The sequence below is a fragment of the Apus apus genome, chromosome 2 (assembly GCF_020740795.1).
Source record: "Apus apus isolate bApuApu2 chromosome 2, bApuApu2.pri.cur, whole genome shotgun sequence".
Taxonomy (NCBI): domain Eukaryota; kingdom Metazoa; phylum Chordata; class Aves; order Apodiformes; family Apodidae; genus Apus; species Apus apus.
The window spans coordinates 97,382,378-97,398,753 of NC_067283.1; the positions used below are offsets into that span (position 1 = coordinate 97,382,378).

Genomic DNA, 16,376 nt, shown 5'->3' on the forward strand with positions numbered 1-16,376 from the left:
TTCGTTTAAAACCATTACCCCCTTCTCCTATTGCAACAGGCCCTACTAAAAAGTTTATCTTAATCTTTCTTATAATGTTCTTTTAAGTGCTGAAATAACGCAATACAGTCTCATCAGAGCCCTCTGTTCTCCAGGCTGAACAACCCCAACTCACTCGGTCTTTCTTCATAGAAGAGCTGTTCCACCCTTCTATCATTTTTGTGGCCCTCTTCTGAACCTGCTTAAACAGGTCCATGACTTCCTTGTGCTTAGTACTCCAGAGCAGACGCAGTACAGCTGGTGAGATCTCAAAAGAGCAGAGCACAAGGACAGTATCACCTCCCTCTACTGCCTGGCCACTCTTCTTTTTATGCAGCCCAGGATGCAGTTGGCTTTCTGGGCTGCGAGCACACATTGCCATTTCATGTCCAGCTTTTAATCCACCAGTATCCCCAAGTCCTTTGCCATGCCTTTTCTCAACTACTTCACCTCCCAGCCTGTATTGATATCAGGGGTTGCCCCAACCAAGGTGCAAAACCTTGTACTTGGCATTGTTGAACCTCTAGGTCCCCCTGAATGGCATACCATCCCTCAGGCATGTCAAGTGCAGCACTCACCTTAGTGTTGTCTGCAAACTTGCTGAGGGTTGCACTCTATCCCACTGTTTATATCACTGACGAAGATAAACAGTACTTGTCCCAGTATGGGACCTGTGTAATACCACTTTCCCCTGATCTCCATTCAGACATTGAGCCACTGACCACTACCCTCTGAATGCAACCATCCAACCAGGTCCTCACCCACCATACAGTCCAGGCAACAAATCCATGCCTTCCCAATTGAGAAAGAAGGATGTTGTGGGAGACCATGTCAAAGGCCTTACAGAAGTCCTGGTAGATGACATCCATAGCTCTTCACTTGTCCACTGTTGTAGTCATTCCATCACAGAAGGCTGCTTGGTTGGTCAGGTAACTACCTTGTAATCCCATTCCATTTTTTACGGAACAATAAACAGTCTCAGAGCCATGCAAATTTGCAGGAGTCAGTCTTTTTATTTTGGGATTAGAGTTAGTTTTAGATTATAAGAATTTATTAATTATAACTCTTGCTTTAAACTTTTTAATTAGAACTTTCTGATGTTAAAAAAACAACAACAACAAACCACCTGTTAATTTGTTTTATTTATTGAGATTTCTAGCCCTCAGTACTTCAAATTGTTATAAGCAGTTTCCTTGGTTTATGAACTTCTGGTATGTTCTTATATGTGCAAACAATCAAGCACTTCATTGCTGTTTACAACTCCTTGCTTCCAAGGGAGGTGGTGGAAGCACCGTCCCTGGATGTGTTCAATAAATGGATAGATGTGGTGCTTCAGGAGAGGGTTTAGTGGTCGTGGGGGTGTAGGGTTAACAGCTGGACTTGATGATCTGGAAAGTCTTTAAAAACCTTAATGAATCTATGATTCAATTATTCTATATTAGGGCACCAGTTCATGTGAATGAGAAAGAATTTCAATAAAACATCTAGAATGACACATTTGCATATTACATTGAAAACCATGATCAGATACATAAATATTGTCTTTTCAAGGGATTTTGATTTGTGTTGTGCTGCTCTATAGATTCCACTAGCTTACATGAACTGTAGGATTAGGTCCAAAGTATTTCAGTACCATACATATGAGAATGCAATGGGATAATGGAATGGGAGGTCTCAGAGGTCTCAGGTCCCATATTACTTCTTGTTATCACATACTTATATTTTTCTTTCTGCAATACCCAAAAGCTTACTGCACAACTTTCTGGTTTGGAAGTCCTTGCATGCTGGGAGTATCATTATTACCAACAGAAAGAAGCTGAACTCTTAAGTCCCTACTCTGTTGAGCTTTGCTGTAAAAGTAAGAGCCATAGAAAATATATAGTGTTAAGTATTTTAACATTGGAAGAAAGAGAAAACCTTATCACATGGCACGGTAAGAGCTAGGGACATTTGTATTGACTGTGTCCGAACACAGGGCAAACAAGCTTTCTAAGTCATGTAGTGTTGTCTCCCATTGGGACTGCAAGGTTAGCAAGTTTCCACCCCGTGTCATAAATATTTAAATTCATATCCCTCTGTTGATCTTAGAAGACTTTCAGGGCTAATTCAGAGGCACAAAGATGATTAAGGGAGTGGAACATCTCCCTTATGAGGAAAGGCTGAGGGAGCTGGGTCTCTTTAATTTGGAGAAAAGGAGACTGAGGGGTGACCTCATCAATGTTTACAAATACGTAAAGGGTGAGTGTCAAGAAGATGGAGTTAAGCTTTTTTCAGTGATGACCAGTGATAGGACAAGGAGTAATGGATACAAATTGGAGCATAGGAGGTTTAAGGTGAATATCAGAAATTATTTTTTTACTGTGAGAGTGACAGAGCACTGGAACGGGCTGCCCAGAGAGGTTGTGGAGTCTTCTTCACTGGAGACATTCAAGACCCGCCTGGATGCATTCCTGTGTGATGTGCTCTAGGTGACCCTTCTCTGGCAGGGGCGTTGGACTAGATGATCTTTCGAGGTCCTTTCCAACCCTTAGGATTCTATGATTCTATGATAATTTTATTTTAATATTTTCTGCTTCGGCCATTGTTATGGAAGATTGTCACAGGATCCAAATTATTACCAATGTTCTTCTATTTCTTACCTGAAATTATTTACAGGCAGTTTATGTCTTTGAAGGTCATATCAACATTACTTTGAAATCTTTTTTTCTGACCAGGTCTATATATCATTTAAAAATTAACTTAGAGATGGCAGTCATCTCTTTTTTAGATGCTTGCTTGTCAACACAAGCCAAATTCTTGTATTCCCTTTTTATGTCATAGGCTTTTTGTTCCCCTTGCCATCAAAGTCACCACATATCCCTCCAATCTCTTTTCTGCTTCTGTTCCACAAGACAAACACAGACTTCTAGAGGAGGTTTACTAGGATATTGTACTGCAGTACAGGTATAAATAATTATTTTATCCCTCTACAGGAAATACATCTAATATAACATGATTAACCTTTGCTTTGAACACTTGCAAAATGTGGAAATAACAAGGGATCCCTGGACATTTGTTTTCCCTTTTAATTCTTGATTTCTCTGTAATGTTTGTGAAGCACTTGGAAATGGCAGAGCAGGGAAGATAATGTGGAATTTGTACTGAACAGAAAACCTAGGTAACTGTCTTTCACAAGTGTTTGGAAACAACTTGTTTACAATGAAGATTTCCATTATTAAATACACATATTCAGAACAGCACATCCAAAACCTGTTTTTAAGTATCTTACTTGAAGTACTCACTAAAATATTTTAACATCTGTTTCTTCAGTATAAAAATGAGCAACCTTGTGCCTCATATGTAATGAGAAAGGATTTTGTGAATACTCTTCAGAGTTGTTCCAGTTCATCTGATTTATCTGGCAGATTTTCTAATAGGTCTTAGTGGGATGCGTTCCTGGCTGATTGTGTTCTGGCCTCATCCTGGCAACACTGTTGTCTGTAATAGTTTCTTTTAGTGACCTTGTCCATGCGGATCTCTGCAGATATTCTGATGACACTGAAGCAATAATTTTTTCTTTATTTACGAATTCCTTAAGTTGTTGATTTTTTTTTCTTTATGTATGTTATCTACAGGTTTCTGAGGTGTTATGGGTAAAGCCAATAAATAATCACCTCAGTGGTTTTGTCTAATCAACATGACTGTGGCTCTATTAGACAGTTTTATTAGACAGTAGATACTTTTACATTAGGTACAAAACCATGTTTATATCACTTGTTTTCAGCCATCTATACTCGTTAATTTGATATTTGCATATGTTCAAGTAACTGTGATTGTTGATTTTATTGTTATGGTCTGTTCGTTCAATAAAGTATTTCTCAATTTTAGCAGCAATAAGGAAGGATCTTTACTGACGTATTTAGCTTTCCTCAATAGATTTTTTATCCTCTTTGAAAAGTGTTTCTTGCTAATTCTCCTTAAAGAACGCACACAAACTTCGTTAAAAGCCTCCCAATCCTCTGTAACTAATAAAAAGTGTTCTTGCCCAGTAATTAATAGCTCTGATTCTGCACACTGTTGTCTTTGGAAAAGTCAATCATATTTCTGTTTCTAGAATTGAATAGTTTTTGTGGTATGCAGTGATTAGTAAATGAGTAAATATCTCAAATTCAAAATATATTGTCTCTGTGCCTTTGTTGTGTATACCCATCAACTGTTTAGCATGGATTAATTTCCTTAGAGTATTCTTATGTTGTTTAATGTAAAGGTGTTTTGTTTTTTTTTCCTTATAGTATCAATTCATATCATACAGAGTTATTACTTCAAAATTTCAGATGTAGTCTATTGGATAAGGTTGCCAAAAAGTTCAGTGACCAAATACAGAATTCTCTAAGTGTATGACATCTCTATTTAAAGTTCCAGAATTTGCTAGCCTCTTGTGGGCTGTTTCTATAATGTCAAATAATTTAATTTATTCTATGTCCTGTAGGCGTTTTATTAGTTAGCTTTGAAAAACATAAATAAATAAATAGCCACATGATTTTCATTCTGCAAATCTTTGAGTTCATCTTTATATGCAGAACGCCATTAGCATAGCTAACGTTTTTCTTTTGTTTGGGAAAGTCGATTAAGTATTCTTTTTTATCAATTGAAGTTCAGAATGTAGATATTTTTAATTTGCATGTTTTTTGTTATGCTAAGTCCAAATGTTGGGTGCCTTTATTTTTTTTCTCTACAAAAAGCTTTTCATTTCACTAAGGCCAAATAAGAATAACAGCTACTGTAATTTAGCACTGTAATCCATCAAAAATCTCTGAAATCACTTTGTGTTATGCCCAAACATTATTCCAAAGAACAGTTGTTTAAGCTTATTGTACTCAAATGCTGTACTGACAAGCCACTATATCTAGTCTCACTTTAACAAAGAAATTCAGGAAACCTACATTTAAGCATGTGCCTAAATCTGGACAATCTCTAGGTTTGGGTTCTTACTCAAAGGTAAATACTGTGCTCTACCTTTTCATCTATTAACTAAATCAAAATGATTTTTTTATTTTTTATTTCTTTTTTGGAGAGCTGAACTATTATTTTTTCAACTATTTTCATTAATTAAAACTAGTTTTCTACCTTTACACAAATTACATGGTAGATATATATCAATTCAATGTTGGTCTATTTGATCAGTATCACGCTTATCTAGCCTTAATAGGCTCAATTTTTTCACTAAGTCCCAGTTTTCGCTTGTTTTCACATTCGGTTATGGTTTTTGTTGGAGTTAGAAAAAAATTAATAGTGATTTGTCTGTCTTCCTGTGCTATTCTTCCTCTAGATATCCTTGTCCCTAAAAAAGCACCTCAGAATTGTCAGAAACTGAAACTATTTTCTGTATGTAAAAACTCATAATTTTCTTCACCCATGCTTAGAATTGAATCCATTCAGATAATTTTTTTTTGGTCCAACTCAGTTTGTCAAACAAGTTAGCAAGTTTTAAAACTAAGCGATACTGGTTCTGCAACCATTTGCCATGAGTGCTGGTTCCAGTACTTGGATTGTAAATTTTAAGTATAATATAACATTTCCAGTAGATTTTCACTACATTCCGATTACTTAAACTTATTATATTGCATCCATTGAAAAATGGGCTTTTAAAAATAAAAATGGAGCAGTACTTTAAGATAACATTTTAAAAGATACAACTATGTTTTGATAGGAAGAGAGGCCTGTGATTTTTGTGTTATTAGGTGTTCTCTCTAAAATTGGAAGTTAAAACATAAACAAGAGATAACTAAGGGAAGCCAAGATGCTCTTTCTGTAAAATCTAATCTCCTCACTAGCTGATTTTGAAACTCAGTACAAGTCAGGATTGAGGACTAGTTACATTTATCACGTGGCTTTTCAATAATAAGGAAACTCAAATCTCTTGAGCCTGAGCTAGCTGTAGAACTTTCAAAGAATGGTGTCTCTTTTCCATGCTGTATGTTGCTGCCAGCTATGGCTATTTATCACTGGTTAGTTTAATATTTACTCATTCATTTATTCAGCAATCTGCAGACATTTAAAAGCGCCTACATTGTCTGTTTTTTTTTTTTTCTCAATTCATTTGGGACCAAAGATAAAGACATTTAGGTGGTGAAACATCTGTTGAAATAAACAATTGTATAAGACAGAGATTTTAATAAGTTGTTGGGTTTTTTTTGGACCTGGTATGTTGTTGTCTTTCAATTACATTTTTCATATTTGTGTTGTCTGTTTTTTTTCCCCCCTTTAGATAACGGAAAAAAAACCTGCAAAATTTGATTGTTTGCTAGGAATTACATTCCATTAATTGAAATGTGATTGATTTATTTATTTATCACTGTAAGGAAATATTTAAAACTACTTTCAAAACTTGCATTTATAATTACTTAATTAAGACTATAGGTGTCCTTAGATCCTCTTGTCTTCCTAAAGTTTTCTTTTTTTTTTCCCCACAAAATTATGCAGTCCAGTGTTTATTTAAGTAGTATAATCTGATACATCAAAGCATTATATACAGCTTCATACAATACATAAAATACTTCAGCTAAACAGACCAAATTCTTCTCTAGTTTAACACACCTGGTCATACCAATGAAGTTGGATACTTCGTCAAGCAGGTTGGATTTAGTCTTGTATTCTGCTCTGCCAAGATGTTTCCAATCTGATTTAAGAGTGCTTTGCAATTGTATGGACATACAGTTTAATTGAGAACCTTTCATTAAAAATGTGCCAGTCATTCCTAATCAAATCAGGCAATATTACTGTTAGCAAAATTATTTCTACCCTCAGACAGCAGTTCTCAAGGTAGATATTTTCTGATTCTTATGAAAAATACATGAAATAATATATGCAAAAGATACCCAAGTACACTAATATATTTTAGAATACAGAGATCCAATGCCCTCAGATTATTCCTGCTCTGATGACACTTCCCAATTATGTCAAATGAACATTGTTTACATTATTACAACATAGTCTGCAATTCGCTAGGTAAATGAATGTCTGACAGTGTTTCCTCAAATAGAGAGAAGAATTTCACATCAGCAAGACAAAATATTTTGGTCTGTGCTACACAGTCTAAAATGAATTTTTTATTAAAATTGTTTTTAATGCAATGTTTTTAATGACAAACAATTGAGAATGCCATTGAAAATATTAAATTAATTGCAAAAATGTAAAAATAAGTAAGCAAATCAAAGAACCACACAGAATCACAGAATCATTCTGTTAAGATCATTGAGTCTAACAATATCCTAAACCTATGAAGTCTGAATGATTCTGATCAACGTTTTATAAATATTGCTTCAGTGCTCATTGCATAGTAAAGATGCAGAAAGGTTATTTGGATACTTTGACGTCAAGACTAATGTCTAATATCCAGCAATTTGTGTTAAAAAGTTTGCTTAAGTCATGAAGAAGATGATGAGAACAGAATTGCCTGATATCTTCTGAGAATTCAGATTCAAAAAACCTGATGTCTGTAGCACATCTATTATTCACAATTTGTACTAGCATGACAGAAACAGGCAGAGTGAAATGTGTTATTCCAGTCACATATCAGTCCTCTAGCTGACACTGTGAAGCCAGAAGATGTTGTGTAACTGGACTTACAAACATCATTTGCCAGATGTTATCTGATAGTTGAAGCTCAACAGACAATGTTATCAAATCTGCTGGTTGCAGTATGTGAGTTAATAAAAGATTGTATGATACCACTTTTTGTTTTCTCTTGTGTTGTTTTTTATCCCTGTATTTTTAGTTTGCTGTAGCTCATTTCTCAACTCTATGTGAAAATTAATATTAGAAGAGAATGCAGAAAAATATTATTAAAAATATTTTGTTCTTTAATGTTGATTACATTATTTGGATTAGACAGTTGGATATTATCTGCTACCAACTACCATGTCCATAGTGAATTTATAAAAAATAAGTTTATAGTTGTCGTTTTGTTTTAATAAATTGCATATAGTTTAAAAATCAGATTTGGATAATTTGAATCTCTGTAATCGAATGTCCTTTCCCCACAGGAGTAATTAATATAGTTGGTTGTATTCCAGAATATTGCATATCAGTGATATATACATATAGATTAATGATTTACCAAGTGCCTTCAATAAAAAGTTTCCTTTATTTATTATTTTTTTTATCACTAGAGCTTTAAGTGATTCTTTCAAATGAAGCTAGGAAAAATCCTACTATTTGGCAGCCAAGAACTTGATCTAGTCAAATGAAATTTAATTACTGCCTGCTTGTTGGATAAGCTGCTGACCCATACTTAAAAATCCTGAGTACTGTGACTGACCATCATGTTTAACCTGCTGCTGCTGCTGAAACTGAAAATTGTCCTGATACCTCATTTATTCTAATATTACATCAGTGGAAGAACTGGACAATCTCTAGTCAGTACCTACTTTGCTGTTCTTTTCCCAGTCTCTTCCTCCAGTTAATGGCAATATTGGATACTGTATAAAGTAGACACCAGGACCTATGCACATTGCCTTTCCTATGTGTGATGCAGTTAATCACAATGTCTTTTTCATGGTGAATGAGATGCAAAAGACTGGTTTGCTTTCTTTGTGTTAATCTGAGCCAGGCAATCATTGTAGCGCTCAATAAATCAATTGTAAAATTTAGGTCAGATTGAGAGCCTAAACCTGCTTCTGTTAGAACGAACATTAAAATTTCTAGACGAAAAAAAATAAATAAATATTGGTTTAGACTAGTAGTCTTTGAACAGAGGAGAAAATCTGAAAATCTGTTGAAGTTAATGGAAACTATATATATATATATATATATATAATCTAAATACGGAAGTTATTACAATACTATTAAAATTTGGCTAATCTACAATGAATAAAGACACTGTTAAGGGATAGCTGGACCTAGAGTTTCTGCGGTGTAAAAAGTCAGTGGCAACTGAGTTTCTATAGACACAAATCTAAATTTATTCAAACCTAGATTACAGATCTCCAGTTATCCACAGACCCATTTTTGGGTTGGCTGATGTTCATGACAAACCAATTAGAATCAATTAGTGAGCACAGAGCAAGTGGCATAAATGATATTCAAAGAGGACTGAGGATACATGAAATGGATTTTATTGTTTAAAGAAAATGTTTAAAAGGTTGAAGACAAGGCTCTTTGGTTTAGAATGTATAATCCTGTTGATTTTTTCATATGGTCATACAGAAAAATATGTCTTACTGATGAGTAAATATCTTTATTCATTAATTTAATGATTATATATCTTTATTCATTAATTTAAGTGGAAATCATTTGGTTCTAAGGTTGGTATGAATTATGTTTGCTGTAGTCAAATACATAGTAAAACATATGGTAGGGCTTTCCTCATAAAAATAGTACAAGTCCCAGCTGACCTAGTGTCTTGTTTCTAACCAGTTATGTCTATGCTAGGTCAGTATTACCAATTAATCATGGTTTGAAGAGTATTTGAACAAAAGAGAATGTCACTCTCATGAGGTTGTAACCAACAGAAAGCAGATGAGCTGTAAGGCCAAAAACATAGGTGTAAATCCACACTTAACCAAAAATTATCAAAATGTTTTCCTCCCACAATCTTAGGAAAATCTGAATTTCACAGTACTGGAAAGAGTGAAGGGGTTATTGCTCCCTTCCCATGTATTATTTATATTCCTTAAACATCTGAATATCTTGTCTAATAAAATTCAAAGTTAATATGTTTGTGGGTAATTTAAGTGGAATTCAAAGCTTAATACACAATTTTCTTCTTTCTGGCAACTGGACTATACTGAAACTCTTTCTCAGAAAAAAAACTTCTACCCCATGCTGTTAAAAAGATGAAGAAGCAAAAGAAAATGCAGAATATCTTCAAGGAAGCTCCTCTGTTTACTTCATAGCTAAAGCTGATGAAAACTCATCTGTAGAGAGGCCTTTATGCATTTAGGAAGACTGCTGAGGTCAACAGCTCAGTGCTCCCTGAAAGGATAATTTCTAAGCAGGAAACCTCCTAAAAGTAGCAGAAAGAGAAGGAAAACTCGGGGATGACTAAAAACTATACTCCTATGGATGCTGAAAGGACAGAACAGAAGCCTGATCTTTTCCTGCAGTTGTTTTTTGGATTTTGTGTTGATATGTCTTCCTCAGAAATTTATTGAGTAATGTGACTTTTATAATTCTTCTTGCTCACTGAAAACGTAGGCTTAAGTGCTGCATTCTCTATGGTGGGCACATATAATCAGAATTAGAGCTGAGAATTTGGTTTATAGAATGAACTTCCCTCTTCCTCTGATTCAGTTGAGTTTCAGACTCCAGCGAGAATGAAAACCTAGAATTCTCCCTTTGATGTTAAACATTGGCACAGAACGCATTTTTAAGATATTACACTGCACTGACTTTTGGAATCATGAGAAGACTTTGGTATGGGAGAGCACTAAAATATAATTAATTCAATAATTTTCAAAAATCTAGTGACTAGCTTTTTGTCTGTGGTTACTTCGCTTGTTTCCACACTAAGGATTGTATTTTCAAGAGTATTTTGTCTGGTTCATCTTCTTCTGGTATCTTACACAACCAAAGGATTAAGCAATCAGTTGTTTTTACAAACACAAATCAGTTTCCTGATCTCTGGTGTGGTTATTCACTTTAGCATAAGTCCACCTGGTGCTTTTCTAGGCTGCAAGAGAAAAATATTTGGAAACAGTGCCAGAAATCTCTTGTTAAAGTGGACAGTGAACTAGTCACATGTGGAAACTAGATGAGATATTTGAGTTTCTCATGTCAGACACAGTTATCTTTAAAAAAAGATTCCAATAACATGCATTCTATAGCTGGTGTGGCCATCTACAGCAAGAGAATATTAGTAGGTATAAACACTATGTTGATGTTTCTGCTTGTATTGGAAACGTGTCTCCATGTGTGATCAACTACAGCTTATTCAGTATGATTTGAGGTAGCACAAGTAATACATTCTGCTGACTAAAATAGCTTTTCAAAAGAATTGGTAACATTGCAGTGGATGTATTCATTCTCTTGAATGTTCCGAGGTAAAACTAGGAGAAAATATTCCTCCTATAATGAAAAAACAAAGGTTAATTTATAACATCAAATTATTCTCATAAGCTCCATTTGTCCTGGTAAACAACTCCATGGAGTCACATAGCATGGATGGCCAGCATATGCAGATTTAGCACTCAGTGGTAGCAAGCAATTGTCAATTATAGATTCATTCAATCTCAAGAGCTAATGGCTAGCAACCAGTTGTGGTAAAACCCTCTAGATAATTTTTGTCTATACTTCTGCCATGAACTTGAAGTGTTATTCCCTTTGGCTGAGCTAGGAGTCATCTCTAACAAACTAATGAGACAAATCCCAAACTTAGTAGTATTGTGCTGAAATTGCATGACTAGGCCATACTTAGTATTCAACATAATTCAGGAAAAGCTCCATAGTACCTTTATTTTGCACATCTTTCTTCCCAGTCAGAGACCATTAGTCAATCACAGGAAGCCACTGGGATATTATCTTTGGGATATACATATTAGGTGCTGCTCTTGGCTGATAGTCCTGGTGGTCAACAAAGCAAGGCTGCTTTCTCAGATAAAGTGGGCTCCTGAGATCATTCAGTCTTATTTCACACATTCCTGGGCAACTGGTAGATAAATAATTCATCATAAGATCATTTTTCCCTGTGTTTCCATACACAGTGTGCTGCACAAGGGGAATATGTTGCCTAGCTGGAGCACTCAGCTGCTACTGTAAATATTTAACATTAAAAAATGATATGCTATTTCAATAATATAAAGAATCTGGTTAAAGTAGCTAGAAAAGGTTGACTGTGTTTTTCTAAATATGATTTTACTTCATTTAGTGCTTGAAGCATTCATTTATATTTTTTTTCCTAAGACAAATAGCAGGTGTTAGATCACCAAAGCAAGACAAAGTAATGTCTTCTTATAGGGATACAGGCTCAAAACCAGAGTTTCTTGAACTTCTCCAGATTACAAATATTTTTTTTTTGCTTTTTTTGTCTTCATATGACTTCTTACTGATCAAATAGGTAGAACTTCAAGGTGAAATATCAAGATTGTATTCACTTCTACATCGGCAATTGCCACCTTTGAGTTCTCTCATGACAGTGATAAGGAGTAAAACACTAGAGAAGCATTGAGAAGCATATATAAATATGTAGCTTCCCAAATAGCTCGCAATGTTGTTCTTAAAAGAAAGAACATACAAAAAAAAAAGTCCAAATACAGTATACACTACTGGCAGCTATAATTACAGCTGTTTTTCAGGGTATCTAGCAAACTATAGGCTTTCTTTGAGGAACCTTTGATATATTTAATACACATGTAGACACATATATTGAAGTTTCAACAAGACTGCAGAACTGCAAAGATCAATCAGAACAAATGTAATTTTCAACAAGAAAATAATTTGTGTATTTTTGCGTATTTATTTTGCTTAGTTCTTTGGGGTTCTTTGTGGGCTTTTTGTTTGGTTTTTTTTTGTTTTGTTTGGTTTTGGTGGGTTTTTTTTGTTTAAAATCTTCCAGTACTTTCACTGTATTATCAAATACTATGAGGCAACCATATAGAATACCTTTGAATAATCCCATTGTTCTATATGGAGGTCTGCAAACTTTGCTTTTACAGAGAATTGTATTTCACCGTTCAAAAAAGCAGGATGGATTTAGGCTCCCAGATATCATTGGAAAAGAAGCTGACTTCATAAACTTGAAAACAAATAAGTGCTTGTTTGCTGAATGTGCAGTTCTCTTTACTTTTCCATGAGTATTTACATGGTAAATCAGATGTCTAATAAGTTTTGTGACAGAGATCCATGAACATGTAACTGCTTTTTATTCGAAATTTTATCTTCTTAAATAGATTTTTAACAACACCACCAGAATATTTTGTTGCTAGTATTTAGTTTGAACTTTATGCATTTTCTCTGTTTGTGTTAGATACTATCTACCTGTTTATTACAGAAACCACTCAAGGATTAGAATTTTAAAGATTTTAATTTTCTGGTGTAAGTTAGGAAAAATATACTGGGCCTGTTTAGCTTGGAGGAGACTGAGGGGCGACGTCCTCAAAGTTTACAAATATGTTAAGGGCGAGTGTCAGGATGATGGAGCCAGGCTTTTTTCAGTGACGTCCAGTGATAGGACAAGGGGCAATGGGTGCAAACTGGAGCATAGGAGGTTCCATGTAAATATCAGAAAAAAATTCTTTACTGTGACAGTGACAGAGCACTGGAACAGGCTGCCCAGAGAGGTTGTGGAGTCTCCTTTGCTGGAGACATTCAAAACCCGCCTGGACGTGTTCCTATGTGATGTGCTCTAGGTGACCCTGCTCTGGCAGGAGGGTTGGACTAGATGATCTTTCGAGGTCCCTTCCAGTCCCTAAGATTCTGTGATTCTGTGATTCTATTTAATGAGATAATAACTCTGCTTCGTACACCTCACTTGTGATCATCAGCCTTATATATTTTCCCAAATAGCTCTCTTTTTACTTACATTTCAGATTTCTAACGATTTAAAAAAAGTTTTATATACCCTCCTCTTTTTTGGTATAAAGGCAAATATACACTGATTCCACAATCTTCTGTAACATGTTCCGCTTGAAATGCTGAAAATAACCCCCCAAAACATATTCCAAATATATTACTCATTATCATAGTGCATGTGTGATAGTATTTGTTACACCTAATTCTAACATGTAGGCATTTATTCAAATGAATCTTTACCTACTCTTATAGTTAGTAGAACAAGTGAGCCAGAAAGAAATTTTTTCTGCTTTAGGCAACTGTCAAAAACTGGGATGTATTGTTTCCAAAAGCTTCCGTCTATTGTCCATCGCTATTGGATGTACAAAGAACGTGGGCACTTAAACCAGTCTGAACTTCTGACATTGGGTCACATGTATTCCAAGCAGATGGACACAGGTTCTGGGACAGAATAAAACACTAGTTTAAGTTTCTGAAGTTTATGAGGTCTGTGCTCAATGGTGACACAAATTTGCTTTACGAATTTGTATGCAGCATCATGGTAATGAACATTGCCTATGTCACGGCCAGTTCACTGTATGTCTTAGATTAGGTATAGAAGAATAATACAGACAGACATTAAGGTATCTCTGTATGTGTGCTCACCGAAGAATATATGTTGGTCTCTGTGATGGAGCTTTGGTAGTGGGGGAGGGGCAACAGGGGCAGCTCCTGTGAGAAGCTTCTGGAAGCTCCCCTGGCTCCAAAGCTGGAGGCTGAGGCTGAGCCCACCAGTGACCATGATAATGCCTCTGCAATTAACATGTTTAAGAAAAGGAAAAGGGAAATAGCTAAAGGACCTACAGGGGAGGGAAGAGGGAGACATGAGAGCAATACCTGTACAGAGTTACCAAAGTCAATGAGAAAGGGGTAGGAGGTGCTGGAGCAGATTCCCCTGCAGCCCGTGAAGGACCACTGTGGAACAGATACAGACCTGCAGCTGTGGTGGATCCCATGCCAGGGATGGTGTCTGAAGTAGGCCATGACTCTGTGGGCAGCCCATGCTGGAACAGTCTGTTCCTGAAGGACTGCACCCTGTGGGAGGGACTCCTGTCAGAGGCGCTTGTGAAGGGCTCTCTGCTGTGGGAGGGACCCCATGTTGGAGCAGGGGAAGACTGTGAGGAGTCCTCCCTCTGAAGAGGAAGGAGCAGCAAAAAACAATGTGTACTGAACTGACCATAACCCCATTTCCCGTCCCCCTGCACCACTGAGCGGGAGGAGGTAGAGAAAGTGGAAGCAAAGTAATTTGGTCCTGGAAAGAAGGGAAGGAGTGGTGGAAAGTATTTTTTAAGACATGGGTTTGTTTCTCATTGTTCTGCTCTGATTTCATTGGTGACAAATTAAATGGATTTTTTCCCCGAGTTGTGTCTGTTTTGCTCTTGACCATAACTGGTGAGTGAACCCTCCCTGCCCTTGTCTCAACCCGTGAGTTTTTAGTTATATTTTCTCCTTCTCATCTCACTGGGGGACAGGAGTGAACAAGCGGCCGTGTGGTGCTTAGCTGCTGGTTGGGTCTAAACCACAACAGTTGGGTATATTTTGTACAATCGTTTTTTAAGGTCTGGAGAATCATGCTGGTGATGAACAAAGATTAGGATTATTTCTTGTGCTTTAGAGAATCTTCTTCTCATCTGTTTTTAAAATGCAGTAATTTTGTTTTTGTTAGACTTAATTGGTAAGTATGAACTGACAAAATATCTAATTCAATAGTCTTTCTTCTATACTTTGCTAATGTGGCGGAGTGTTTTCAGTGGAGCAGAGTGATCCTTGAAAACTCAGCAACAGGAAGAATTACAGTTTGGATACTAATTTGAACAAGTAGTCAAAGTAGGTTTCATTTAAGTATCTGGCTTTCAGCACTAGATATCAACATCTGAGTACATTAATTGAAATTTTGAATTACGTATAGTGTTGCTGGATTTTGTATCTGTTTACTGCTTAACAATTAAAGTTAATTGTCTACTTAATTATATTTGCAGTCCCTTAAGTTCCTGAGTATTTACTCACAATTTATATTGTTTAACTCTAAAAGTGGACTGGTAAAAACAGCAGCAGCCTGTTTAAAGAGTTTAGAAAAGTGATTTTCCAACTGCAGTTTTTGAAGTCAACATGCTCTCCCTGCTCAGGTTAATATGGCTGATCTTGCCTATACAGCACTAGACTTCTTCAGGATATTATTTGGTTATGATTGTTACTGTCCTGGCTCAACTAAAGCTAGAGCAAAACAGGAGTTTTGGTGGTGGGTTATTTATTTTTCAATTTGATACATTTCCTACTTCTAAATTTTCTCTTCATCTTTTTAATTATTGCTTTTTCTGTACTGATCCAATCCTGAAACAAGATCAGTTCATATGACTCAAACTCTACCTTGCTTTTCCTCTTGTGCAAACTTGGGCAGTAGCTCAGAGGAAGCTTAAAGCAGAGTGTTTGTATATAAGTAAGAATATATTTCAGAAGACCAGATCCTATCAATTTCTCAGAAAATAAGTAAAGACCAAAGGATTTCTTCCTTGTTTTTGTTTTGATTTGATTTGTTTTGTTTGTTTTTGGTTTTGCCTTGCTTGTTGTTGTTGTGTTTGTTGTTTTTTTTTCTCCTGAGATGAGAAAAATAATGCAGAACATACATTTTATATAGAAAAGCAATGCAAGTGCTAAAAATCCCCCAGACAAGACCAGTCTATTCTGAAATGATCACCTTCTTTTGAAATGCTTTAGCCTCCTTCACATTTCTGCTTCTACTGGACCAAATTTTGTGAAATTATGATTCATCTGTAGATAGCTACCGATTGAAGCATAGTTCTAAGACCAAACTCATTTCATCTGCATGCTAC

General features: G+C 35.8%; 1 protein-coding gene across 4 annotated transcripts in view; it reads left to right on the forward strand.

The window, feature by feature from the left end:
- NETO1 (neuropilin and tolloid like 1) overlaps nt 1-16,376 on the forward strand; it is a 64,521-nt gene that overhangs the window by 18,756 nt on the left and 29,389 nt on the right. The window lies entirely within an intron of this gene.